The sequence below is a fragment of the Arachis hypogaea genome, chromosome 11, assembly GCF_003086295.3.
Source record: "Arachis hypogaea cultivar Tifrunner chromosome 11, arahy.Tifrunner.gnm2.J5K5, whole genome shotgun sequence".
NCBI classification, from domain to species: domain Eukaryota; kingdom Viridiplantae; phylum Streptophyta; class Magnoliopsida; order Fabales; family Fabaceae; genus Arachis; species Arachis hypogaea.
Genome location: NC_092046.1, coordinates 28,772,809 through 28,785,515, shown reverse-complemented (window position 1 = coordinate 28,785,515; position 12,707 = coordinate 28,772,809). Strand labels below are relative to the sequence as shown.

Below are 12,707 nucleotides of genomic sequence, written 5' to 3'. Positions count from 1 at the left end.
TGCATGCAAGACACCAAACTTAGAAGCTTGTATACTAAGGATTATAACAAATTGAAAATGCATATGAGAAACAACAAAAGACACAAAACAAGAGAATTTAAAGATCAGAGCAAGGAAATCATCAAGAATAACTTGAAGATCAATGAAGAACATAATGCACATGCAAGAAAAATAAAGACATGCAGGACACCAAACTTAAAATTAGACGCTAGACTCAAATAAGAAACATAAAATATTTTTGATTTTAAGATTTTATAAATTTTTTTTTTGTGAATTTTTGAAAATTATTTGGAAAAGAAAATAAAGAGATTCAAAATTTTTAATAAGAATTCCAGGAATCATGCAATGTTAGGCTAAAACTCCGGTCCAGGAATTAGACATGGCTTACTAGCCAGCCAAGCTTTCAGTGAAAGCTTCGGTCCAAAACACTAGACATGCCCAATGGCCAGCCAAGCTTTAGCAAATCATTATGTTCAACAGCAAGATTGATAGAAATCAACAAGCCCTTGTAATGATAAGTTGAAACCTCGGTCCAAAAGATTAGACATAGCTTCTCAGCCAGCCAGACTTCAACAAATCATCATGAAACTCTAGAATTCATTCTTAAAAGTTCTGAAGAACAAAATAGAAATAAATTTTTTTTTTTGAATTTTTCAAAAATTAAGAGGTAAAAAGCTTAAACAAAAAATAAAATTACCTAATCTGAGCAACAAGATGAACCGTCAGTTGGTGCAAAAACTTGGTGCACGAAATTTTGATCATCAATGGCGCCAACATCTTGGTACGCACAATTGTAATCTCAACTCTTTGTCACAACTCCGCACAACTAACCAGCAAGTGCACTGGGTCGTCCAAGTAATAAACCTTACGTGAGTAAGGGTCGATCCCACGGAGATTGTCGGCTTGAAGCAAGCTATAGTCATCTTGTAAATCTTAGTCAGGCGGATTCAAATGGTTATGGAGAATTGATAATTAAAATATGAATAAAACATAAAATAGGATAGAGATACTTATGTAATTCATTGGTGAGAATTTCAGATAAGCGCATGAAGATGCTTTGTTCCTCCTAAACTTCTGCTTTCCTTTTGCCTTCTTCCAATCATTCATACTCCTTTCCATGGCAAGCTGTATGTTGGGTTTCACCGTTGTCAATGGCTATCTCCCGTCCTCTCAGTGAAAATGTTCCAAATGCGCTGTCACCGCACGGCTAATTAGCTGTTGGTTCTCGGCCATGTTGGAATAGGATCCATTGATCCTTTTGCGTCTGTCACTACGCACAACACTCGTGAGTTTGAAGCTCGTCACAGTCATCCCTTCCCAGATCCTACTCGAAATACCACAGACAAGGTTTAGACTTTCCGGATCTTAGGAATGGCCTCCAATTGATTCTAGCCTATACCACGAAGGTTCTAATCTTAGATTAGAAACCCAAGAGATACACATTCAAGCTTGTTTGCATGTAGAACGGAAGTGGTTGTCAGGAACGCATTCATAGGTGAGAATGATGATGAGTGTCACAGATCATCACATTCGTCAGGTTGAAGAACGAGTGTATATCTTAGAGAAGAAGTAGGCGTGAATTGAATAGAAAAACAATAGTACTTTGCATTAATTCATGAGGAACAGCAGAGCTCCACACCTTAATCTATGGTGTGTAGAAACTCCACCGTCAAAAATACAAAAGTGATAATGGTGATCATTGGCTTCGGCCCCAGAGAGGGAACCAGAAGAACCAAGATCAAAAGTATGATCAAGTGTGTAAAAGTCTATAAAATACAATAGCAAAAGGTCCTATTTGTAGAAAACTAGTAACCTAGGGTTTACATAAATGAGTAAATGATGCAAAATCCACTTCCGGGCCCACTTGGTGTGTGCTTGGGCTGAGCATTGAAGCTTTCACGTGTAGAGGCTTTTCTTGGAGTTAAATGCCAGCTTTTGTGCCAGTTTGGGCGTTTAACTCCAGCTTTTATGCCAGTTCTGGCGTTTTGACGCCAGAATTTCTATGCTGACTTGGAATGCCGGTTTGGGCCATCAAATCTCAGGCAAAGTATGGACTATTATATATTGCTGGAAAGCCCAGGATGTCTACTTTCCAACGCAATTGAGAACACTTCATTTGAACTTCTGTAGCACCAGAAAATCCACTTTGAGCGTAGGGAGGTCAGAATCCAACAGCATCTGCAGTCCTTTTTAAACCTCTGAATCAGATTTTTGCTCAGGTCCCTCAATTTCAGCCAGAAAATACCTGAAATCACAGAAAAACACAGAAACTCATAGTAAAGTCTAGAAATGTGATTTTTATTTAATAACTAATAAAAACATAATAAAAACTAACTAAAATATACTAAAAACATACTAAAAACAATGCCAAAAAATGTATAAATTATCCGCTCATCACTAGACTTTACAAGGCTAGTGAAAATCTGAGCATGGATAAGAATTTTGATGTGAATGCTAATATGGAAAATCTGAATGAGAATGAACAACCTAGAAGAGTGCTTGGCTTATATACTGCTCCCAATGCAGATCTCTATGGAAAAAAGTATTGTAGTGCCTCCTATAGCTGTAAACAATTTTTAACTGAAGCCTTAGCTAGTCACTCTTGTGCAACAAAATTGTCAGTATCATGGACTTTCTCATGAAGACCCAAATTAGTTTATTTCTAATTTTCTACAGATTTGTGATACTGTGAAGACTAATAGAGTGAATTCTGAGGTATACAAACTCATGCTCTTCCCATTTGCTGTGAGGGATAGAGCAAAGCTGTGGTTAGATTCTCAACCCAAGGAGAGTCTGGATACTTGGGACAATGTGGTCATTGGATTTCTAACTAAATTTTTCCCACCACAAAAGCTGACTAAGCTGAGGGTGGAGGTTCAGACTTTCAGACAGAAAGATGGTGAGACCCTTTATGAAGCTTGGGAGAGATTCAAGCTACTGACTAGGCAATGCCCTCCGAACATGTTCTCTAAATGGACTCAGCTAGATATCTTTTATGAGGGCTTATGTGAAATATCTAAGATGTGTCTAGATAATTCTGCAGGTGGTTCACTGCACATGAAGAAGACACCAGAGGAGACTACTGAGCTTATTGACTTGGTTGCTAACAACCAATATTTATACTCATCTAACAGGAATCCTGTGAACTCTCGAACTCCTCAGAAGAAAGGTGTCATGGAAGTAGAAGCTTTTAATGCTCTTCTTACGCAGAACAAAATCTTGTCTCAGCAGATGAATTTACTTACTCAACAATTGAGTGGGATGCATGTTTCAGTTGTCAGCACTCATACTGCACCTTAAGAGGCCCCTTATGACATGACTGATAACTCAATGCAAGGTGAGAATTATGATTATACTCAATCTTCTACTAAACAGGTCAATTACATGGGGAATGCTCCTAGGAACCCTAATAATTATCCAAACTCTAAGACCTATAATCAGGGGTGGAAAAATCACCCAAATTTTAGGTGGAGAGAACAACCTCAGAGATCACAGAATTTTAACAATGATTCTCAGGGCGGTTTTCAGTAGAATAATCAAAATAACCACCAGTTTTAGTCTCATCAACAACAACCACCTCAGCAGGAAAATTCTCAGCCCTAGCAGAACACTAATTGGGAAACACTGCTGAATAATTTTATGCAGGAAACTAGAGCTTCTATCAAAAACTTGGAGGTACAAGTAAGCCAGTTGAGCAAAGAAATACCTGAGAGGCCTCCAAGTACATTTCTTGGTGAAACAATGGTGAACCCAAGAGAATACTACAAGGCCATCCAATTGAGAAGTGGTAAAGTAGCTGGTTCTGAGATTAAGGTCAATGAAGAGCTAGTTGAAAAAAAAGCTCCAGAGGAGAAGAAAGAGGAGGTGGAGCACGTCCCTCCAAAACTTTCAGATAACCCATTCCTAGACTCTCTGGAAACTCATCCTACATTGCCAAAGGCTCCTGAGTACAAGCCTAATATGCCATATCCTCAGAGACTTTAGAAGGCCTCCAAAGACAAGCAATTTTCTAGATGTTTAGAAATTTTCAAGAAGCTATAGATCAACATTCCTTTTGCTGAGGCTCTTGAGCAAATGCCTCTCTATGCTAAATTCATGAAAGAACTGTTGACTAACAAGAGGAATTGGAAGGAACAAGAGACAGTGGTGTTAACTAAGGAGTGCATTGCTATTATTCAACATAACCTTCTTGAGAAGATGCAGGATCTAGGGAGCTTTGTAATTCCTTGCACCATTGGAGATGTCACTATTCAGAGAGCTTTATGTGATGTTGGAGCTAGCATCAATCTCATGCCACTTTCAATGATGAAAAAACTCCAAATTGAGGAGGTAAAATCCACTCGTATTTCTCTTCAACTTGCTGATCTTTCTATTAATTTTCTGTGGGGGTTGTTGAGGATTTACTTGTGAAAGTAGGGCCATTTATTTTTCCTGCTGATTTTGTCATATTGGATATGGAAGAGGATACAAAGTCCTCTATTATTCTTGGAAGACCCTTTTTAGCTACAGGTAGAGCTTTAATTGATGTGCAAAAGGGTGAATTAACCCTGAGGGTCAATGAAGAACAGGTGGTCCTTAATGTATTTGAAGCCCTTAAACACCCCAGTGATTCTGAAGGATGTCTGAGAGTTAATGTTATGAACCACATGTTCAAGAGGTACTAGGAGCTGAGGTACTTGATGATCTTCTGGATCCTCTTTCTGAATATAAATTACTTGAGATTGATGATTCACCACCCCAGAAGAACCTAGTAAGCACGCCTAAGGTGGAGGAGGAAGTCCCCAAACTTGAGCTCAAGCCTTTGCCTCCCTCTCTGAAATATGTATTCTTAGGTGAACATGATTCATACTTAATGATTATTACCTCTTCCTTAAATCCTGATGAGGAAGAGGCGCTTATTACAGTACACAGGAGCCATAAAATAGCTCTTGGGTGGACCATTGGTGATTTAAAGGGGATTAGTCCAACCAAGTGTATGCATAAGATCCTTCTTGAAGATGATGCTAAACTGGTTGTGCAACCACAAAGGAGACTCAATCCAACTATGAAAGAGGTAGTCCAAAAAGAGGTAATGAAACTATGGGAAGCAGGCATTGTATTCCCTATTTCTGATAGCCCTTGGGTGAGTCCTGTGCAGGTAGTTTCTAAGAAAGGAGAGATGACAATGATCAATAATGATAAGAATGAGCTAATTCCTACAAGGACAGTCACTGGATGGAGAATGTGCATAGACTACAGGAGGCTCAACACTGCTACAGGAAAGGATCACTTTCCCCTGCCTTTCTTTGATCAGATGCTTGAGAGGTTAGCTGGTCATGCTTTTTATTATTTTCTAGATGGATATTCTAGATATAACCAAATTGCAGTGGACCCTCAAGATCAAGAGAAGACAGCATTCACATGTCCTTTTGGAGTATTTGCTTACAGGAGAATGACATTTAGACTCTGTCATGCTCCAGCAACTTTTCAGAGGTGTACGCTTTCAATTTTTTCTGATATGGTTGAAAAGTTCATTGAGGTATTTATGGATAATTTTTCTATTTTTGGTAATTCTTTTGAATCCTGCCTTAAGCATTTATCTCTAGTCTTGAAACGGTGTCAAGAATCAAACCTTGTTTTAAATTGGAAAAAATGTCATTTTATGGTTACAGAAGGTATTGTTCTTGGACACTGAATTTCAAGGAAGGGTATTGAGGTTGATAGAGCCAAGGTGGAGTTAATTGAAAATTTACCACCACCATCTAATGTTAAGGCAGTTCGGAGTTTCTTGGGTTATGCAGGATTTTACAGAAGATTTATAAAGGATTTTTCTAAAATTGCTAAACCATTGAGCAACCTATTAGTTGCTAATGTTCCTTTTGTATTTGATGCTGAATGTTTGCATGATTTTGAAACTCTGAAAGGAAACTTTATCTCTGCTCCCATCATAGCTCCCCCTGACTGGGATTTACCATTTAAATTAATGTGTGATGCTAGTGATTATGCTATAGGAGCTATTTTAGGACAGCAACATGGCAAGCTTATACATGTCATTTACTATGCTAGCCGTGTGTTAAATGATACTCAAAAGAATTACACAACTATAGAAAAAGAATTATTAGCTATTGTATATGTTGTTGATAAGTTTAGGTCCTATTTAATTGGTTATAAGGTTATTGTTTATACTGATCATGCTGCTTTAAAGTACCTTCTAACCAAACAGGATTCTAAACCAAGATTAATCAGATGGGTGCTATTCCTTTAGGAGTTTGATATTGAGATCAAAGACAGGAAATGGTCAGAAAATCAAGTAGCTGACCACCTTTCAAGAATTGTAGAATTGAGACATTTCTGGATTGAGACATTTCTGGATAAGTAACTGTTCCTCATTCAGTAGGCTCCATGGTTTGTAGAATTGCAAATTACAAAGCCATGAATTTCATTCCAAAGGAGTACAGTAAACAACAAGTGAAGAAGGTACTGACTGATGCAAAGTACTATTTTTGAGAGGAACCATACCTTTTTAAAAGATGCTCAGATGGTATAATCCGGAAATGTGTCTCAGATGTGGAAACATAGCAGATTCTTTGGCACTATCATGGTTCTGATTATGGAGGCAACTTTAGTAGTGAAAGGATAGCTACAAAGGTCTTTCAGAGTGGTTTTTACTGCCAAAAATCTCCCTGCCAACCATGAGATGCCACATCAGGGGATTCTTGAGATTGAGTTGTTTGATGTGTGGGGTATTGACTTCATGGGACCTTTTCCACCCTCCTATTCTAACAACTATATCTTGGTGGCAGTTGATTATGTGTCCAAGTGGGTGGAAGTTGTGGCTCTGCCCACCAATGATGCCAAAGTGGTGATGAGCTTTCTTCAGAGATATACTTTCAGCCGGTTTGGTGTCACAAGGACACTCATTAGTGATGGTGGAAGTTACTTCTGTAACAGACAGCTGGACTCACTTCTGGAGAGGTATGAAGTCTGTCATAAAGTGGCAACCCCCTATCACCCTTAGACAAGTGGACAGGTTGAGGTTTCTAACAGGGAACTCAAGAGGATCCTAGAGAAGACCGTCAGTATCTCAAGGAAGGACTGGTCTAGGAAGCTTGATGATGCTCTCTGGGCATACCGGACAGCTTACAAGACTCCTATTGGCATGTCCCCTTATCAGTTGGTCTATGGTAAAGCCTGTCACTTGCCAGTGGAGCTGGAGCATAAAGCTTACTGGGCAATCAAGTATCTGAACTTCGATGCTCAAGCTGCAGAAATTAAGAGAATGCTCCAGTTAAATGAGCTTGATGAATTCCGATATTCAGCCTATGAGAATGCCAAGCTCTATAAGGAGAGAACTAAGATATGGTATGACAAGAAGATTGCAATAAGAGTCTTTGAGCCAGGTCAGAGAGTGCTTCTGTTCAATTCACGGCTCAAACTCTTTTCTGGGAAGCTGAAATCCCGGTGGTCAGGATCGTTTGTGGTAACCAGAGTATCACCGTATGGTCATGTAAAAATTCAGGAAGAGAATTCTGACAGAAAGTTTACAGTTAATGGCCAAAAGTTGAAGCACTATCCTAGAGGCAAGATTGATCGCCAAAGGTCTGCTCATCTGCTAAACTAGCAGAACTAACCGTCAAGCTAGTGACGTTAAAGAAGCGCTTATCGGGAGGCAACCCGATGTTTTCGTATCCTTAGTTGATTTATGTTGTTTTGATTTGGTTATTTATCTGATTTTCATCGAATTTCTACTGTTTTTCTTTGTTTTACGTGTGTTTGGATCATGCAGAGTAATTGAAACAGAAACAGGTACCTAAGATAGAATTTCGAACACCCTGGAGAAGCTGAACTTGGATTGGGTGGTGCTTAGCTTCACCCTTGAAGTTAGGCGCCAGTAATGTGTATAAAGTGTAATTTTTCTCTGGAGGGGTGACACCTAACTTGAGGTTTCTCAAGTTAGGCTCCACATAAAGTGACCAAGACAATTTTCGTGCTGCTTAGTGGGCGCCTAACTTGAGAATTCTCAAGTTAGGCGCCAGGTTTGAAGGCTCAAGGGAAGTTAGGTGCAGGGAGCATGAAGTTAGGTGCGGAGGCAATTGGTGCACTCAGGAGGCCTCAAGTTAGGTGCCCCAATGTTGAAGTTAGGCGCCAATAGGGAGCGTGACACATGAGGTTAGGAATTCTGGGGAGACACAGACAACGAAGTTAGGCACCAGGCTTCCTCTTCAATCCAAATTAGGCGCCGTAGATTAAAAGGGACATGAATTTAGGTGCTTTGTGTGGTGAAAAGCATGAAGTTAGGCGCATAGATTCACAAGTTAGGCGCAATGTCATTGTCCAAACATGAAGTTAGGCACATGGATTCACAAGTTAGGTGCCACTTTCCACAATTACTCCCACCTTAGTCAATTCCAAACAGAATCCACCAAATCATGCCTAAATCCTTCCTGCTTTGGTCCCCATTCCCATCAACCACCCTTTCATTAAACTCCAAGATAGCCTCCCCTTTTTAAAGCCTTTACCCCGTCCCAATCCTTACCCGTGACAACCTCACTCCCTCTTCCATACTTGTCCTCTTCCCAATCCTTGCTCCGAGACACACCCGTGGCAACCTCCTCTCCCCAAGACAAGCCCGTGAACCATTCCCCCCCCCCAAACTAACCCTTTCCAAACCTTTTATATAAGCCACCCTCCTCCCCTTTTCAAACCATAACACATTCCCCCCAAGTCACCCTTCAACCCCTACTTCTATACACACAGAACCACTACAGATTCTTTCTTCTTCGAAGACTGCCAACCTCTCCCCCATTCTCTTTACAACAACCACAACAACCTTAAACCATTCCCTAAAACCACAAAGCCTCACCCTTTCCTAATCACAATTCAAACCCTTTCCCTCTCAATTTGCAACAACCCACAACCCTCCACTCCCTACTTCCCCCTCGTCCTCTGTCCCCTCATCATCCTTTTCTTCTTCTGTCTTTCTTTAGTTCCTACGAAAAAAAAGCAAAGAGAAAAGTAAATTTTTAGATTTAATTTTTATTTTCTCCCTTGCTTTTTCACTTTCTTATTTTACCATATCCTTCTTCCCCTTTGTATTTCTCTAATTTTCTCAGGGACGAGCAAAAGTTTTAAGTTTGGTGTTGTCACTTTGCTTCTTTGTTTTCTCTATTTTTTGTAATGGTACCCAAAACAAGTACACCTTCAAAGAAAAGGAACGGTAAAAAACCGGCCACTAGTTCTCACGATACACACAGATTCAGATCCAATCTTCATGAAGAAAATTTTTATGAGCATACTTTAAAAAGGGCTGTGACTCCAGAAGTGAGATTTGCACTGAAACTGGATGAATATCCAGAAATTCAATTTCAAATTGATAGAAAAGGGTGGCGATTTCTGTGCAACCCGCACACTGAGGTGGGACAACTGATGGTCCAAGAATTTTATGGAAATCTCTGGGTCACATACAAGGATGTAGAAGGAGTCAATGAGAAGAATTATCAGAGCTATGTAAGAGGAAAAGTCATTGACTTCAGTCTAAGGAACATCCGCCAGATCCTCAATCTACCGGGTCCAGACCATATGTTTGACTGTTACAGTGAGAGGATGCATTGGGACTAATAACTGGAGTAGGTCATTGAAGCATTATGCATTTCGGGTTCTTTGTAGAAGATAGGTGCTGAGGGGAGGCCGAATCACTTAAAGAGTACTGAGCTCATCCCTTTAGCTAGAGGATGGTTGGACTTCATCCAAAGGTCCATGATGCCTACTAGAAACTGGTCCGAATGCACTGTGGACCGGGCTGTCATAATTTACAGAGGAGGTGGAGGATATTATCCCAGAGAAGATATATAACATTGCCTCTAATCCACTCAAGAAGGCTAGGCTCAGATTCCCACATCTGATTTACCTCCTGTGTGAAGCAGCATGGATAAAAGTAAAGGTGGAGAATGATTTTTCCATTCCTGTTGAGAGACCAATCACAAAGAAGAGCATAGAGATTCACAGGAAACAGTGCAGGGTCCACAGAGAAGAGCAGGTTGAGGAGAAAGCCCAGCAGAATTAGCCACCACTACCTCAGAAACACTACTTCCCACTTCAGAAAGACTGGCAGTAGCTCACCTCCTCCATTGAGCAGATGAGGATCACGCATAACAGCCACTGGCAGTAGTACACTGTGTCTATTGAAGAGATGAGGGTGACACAGAACAGCCACTGGGAGTATCTCACTACCACCCTTGATCAGATGAGAGCTAATCAGAACTTTCAGCACCAGGAGATCTCTCAGCTGAGATAGGATTATAGCTTCCTCAGAGGATCATATGGATCACAGCTAAAGGAGAGAGATCCCACCATGGAGATTGAGGTGGCTTAGTTCCTTTTACTTCCTATATTATTTTGCAATTACTATGTTATGTTCTTGCTTTCTGCTATTTTGTTTTTGTTATTGCATGATCATTTGTTATGTCACTTCCTAGGTTATAGTTTAATTTGCTATTTTTTTATTTATTCTGTTAGTTGTTTTTAATTCTAAAAAGTGTCTCATGTATTGCTCACTAAGCTTGAATTCAAAAGAAAAATAGGAAGAAAAAAAGATGTATTGCATGAGAAATAGAGTTTATAACAAAGATTAGTTTCATTTACTTAAATGTGGTGGTATTCTCTGTGATTCTGAATGCATGACATGAACCGTGTATATTTGAATTTGAATCAAAGGATGTTGATGTATAAGGAACATGAATTTAGAGAACTATTATGAATTCTCTGAAGTTAGTGAAAGCTTAATCCTTGAAGCAAAAGAAACAGCAAAAGAAAAATAAAAAGAAAGGTCCAAGGCTCTGAGCATCAATGACTAGGGAGGTCAGACATGATTAAAAGCTCAAAGAGTTGTTTCCCTAGTCATATGCTTGTGGTGTAATTGTGTTAAGTAATCCTTGAGACAGAGCACTAAGAGTCGAGATCAAATGCAATCAACAGAGTATGCCAAAGGCTTTGAGCACCACTGTCTGGGAGTAACTGAAAGAAAAATTAGAACTTAAAGAGAGTTCCCCAGTTAAGTGCTTGTGGTGTTCTTGTGTCAAGTGAAGCTTGAGACAAAACATTTAAAGTCACGGTTAGGCTCAAGGTGCAAAGCACCAAGGAAAAGAGAATTAAAAGAAATTTGCTGTGTTCAAGGATTAAACTGAAGTATAAAAGATTAGAGAATTCATAATATTATCTAGATTCTAATTCCGAATGACAGTGACATTCTTCTGATTCAAAAGAGAATGAGATGCCAAAACTATTCAGGATTACCATTGTAAACCCCACTTCAAGAAGAGACATGAGCTTAATTGAACTCTCACTCTCATGCAAATTCACATCCAAAGCCCATGTTAGTTTTGGTTGCTTGAGGACAAGCAACAATTCAAGTTTGGTATTGTAATGCGTGAGCATCTTTCCTATCTTTTCCTAGTGAATTTGCATTCAAATTGTTGAGTTTAATCAAGAATTAATTATCTTTTAGCCACTATGGATGCTACTTTGAGTCATGAGCAACTCTGTTTATTTCAGGTAGCATTCGGATGGATTTGATGGAGTTTCTGTAGAAAAAGAGAAGAAAGCGAATGATGCTGTCAACCATGACCTCTCTGCACTCTAACCTAAATAACTCAAGCTACAGAGGTCCAATTGACGTGATTCTAGTGGTGTTGGAAAGCTAACTTTTAGAGCTTTCCAACGATGTATAATGGTTCATACTTCTCCTCAATCAGTTCTGCAGGGGTGGCGCCTAACTTAAGGTTTCTTAAGTTAGGCGCCAAGATCAACTACATCCATTAATCCAAAGCAGCCAAGGTGGCGCCTAACTTGAGAAATCTCAAGTTAGGCGCTAGGACAAAGGGAAAACTTGAAAAGAATTCTGTCAAGGTTGCGCCTAACTTGAGATTTCTCAAGTTAGGCGCTGTTCCGAGGGTTACCTGAAACTGTAGGTCGATCTCGGACGAGATCTTCTGTGCTGGTCGGAGATGATGTGTCCGGCTGGTGGGTGACAGCCGGAGCTATCATGTCCGACTTATGGAACTGGCTGCACTGCTGATCCTTCGTCACCGGAGGGTGGGGGGTACCTGCAAGGGACTCCGATGCTTAAGTTAGCAAGGGTATTAAGCAGGTTTTTAGTAGAATCAGAGTATGAGTTATACCTGGGTACTACAGTGTATTTATAATGGTTGTGGGCTGACCTTCTTAGGTAAGATAAGTTAGTTATCTTATCTTATCTTATCTTATCTTATCTTTGGGTGAGGTCAGCTTATCTTTAAGGGAACCGCCTTTATCTCTATAGGCTTGGACTGCCTTTGGATATGGGTCGTGTTCCTTTATTTGGGCCCTTTACTGGGCTTTCCTGGCAATTTGACCGATCTCTTGGAGAAGAGGTCGGATAGTCAGACCTGAAGAGGTCGGTCGCCTTGTCGCTAAACATCCCGGGTCGGACAGCTCGACCCAGGGTATGAACAGTGCCCCTGCTCGAGCTCGGTCTTTCTTTTTGAGATCGAGTCTTAGTCTTAGGACTTCGATCCTTCTCGGGTGAAGCCGAACTCGAGCATTTGTCGACTTCTTTCTTTGTAGAATCTTCCTTTTTGAATGTGGAATGTTTTCTTCTGAAAGCGTGTGCTTTTGTATTAGCGCTCTATTCTTGGAAACGTGCGAGGGTTTAATACCCTCATTAATTGGTTTTAATTGCCCCGTTTCTCTTA

The 12,707-nt window shown here is 40.1% G+C and overlaps 1 non-coding gene across 1 annotated transcript; it reads right to left on the bottom strand.

The window, feature by feature from the left end:
• Window positions 1-2,859: 2,859 nt before the first annotated feature.
• On the bottom strand, window positions 2,860-2,968 carry LOC112726004 (small nucleolar RNA R71). The gene has a single exon (XR_003165078.1). It is a non-coding gene; the product is annotated as a small nucleolar RNA R71 (small nucleolar RNA).
• Between the last annotated feature and the right edge of the window lie 9,739 nt (window positions 2,969-12,707).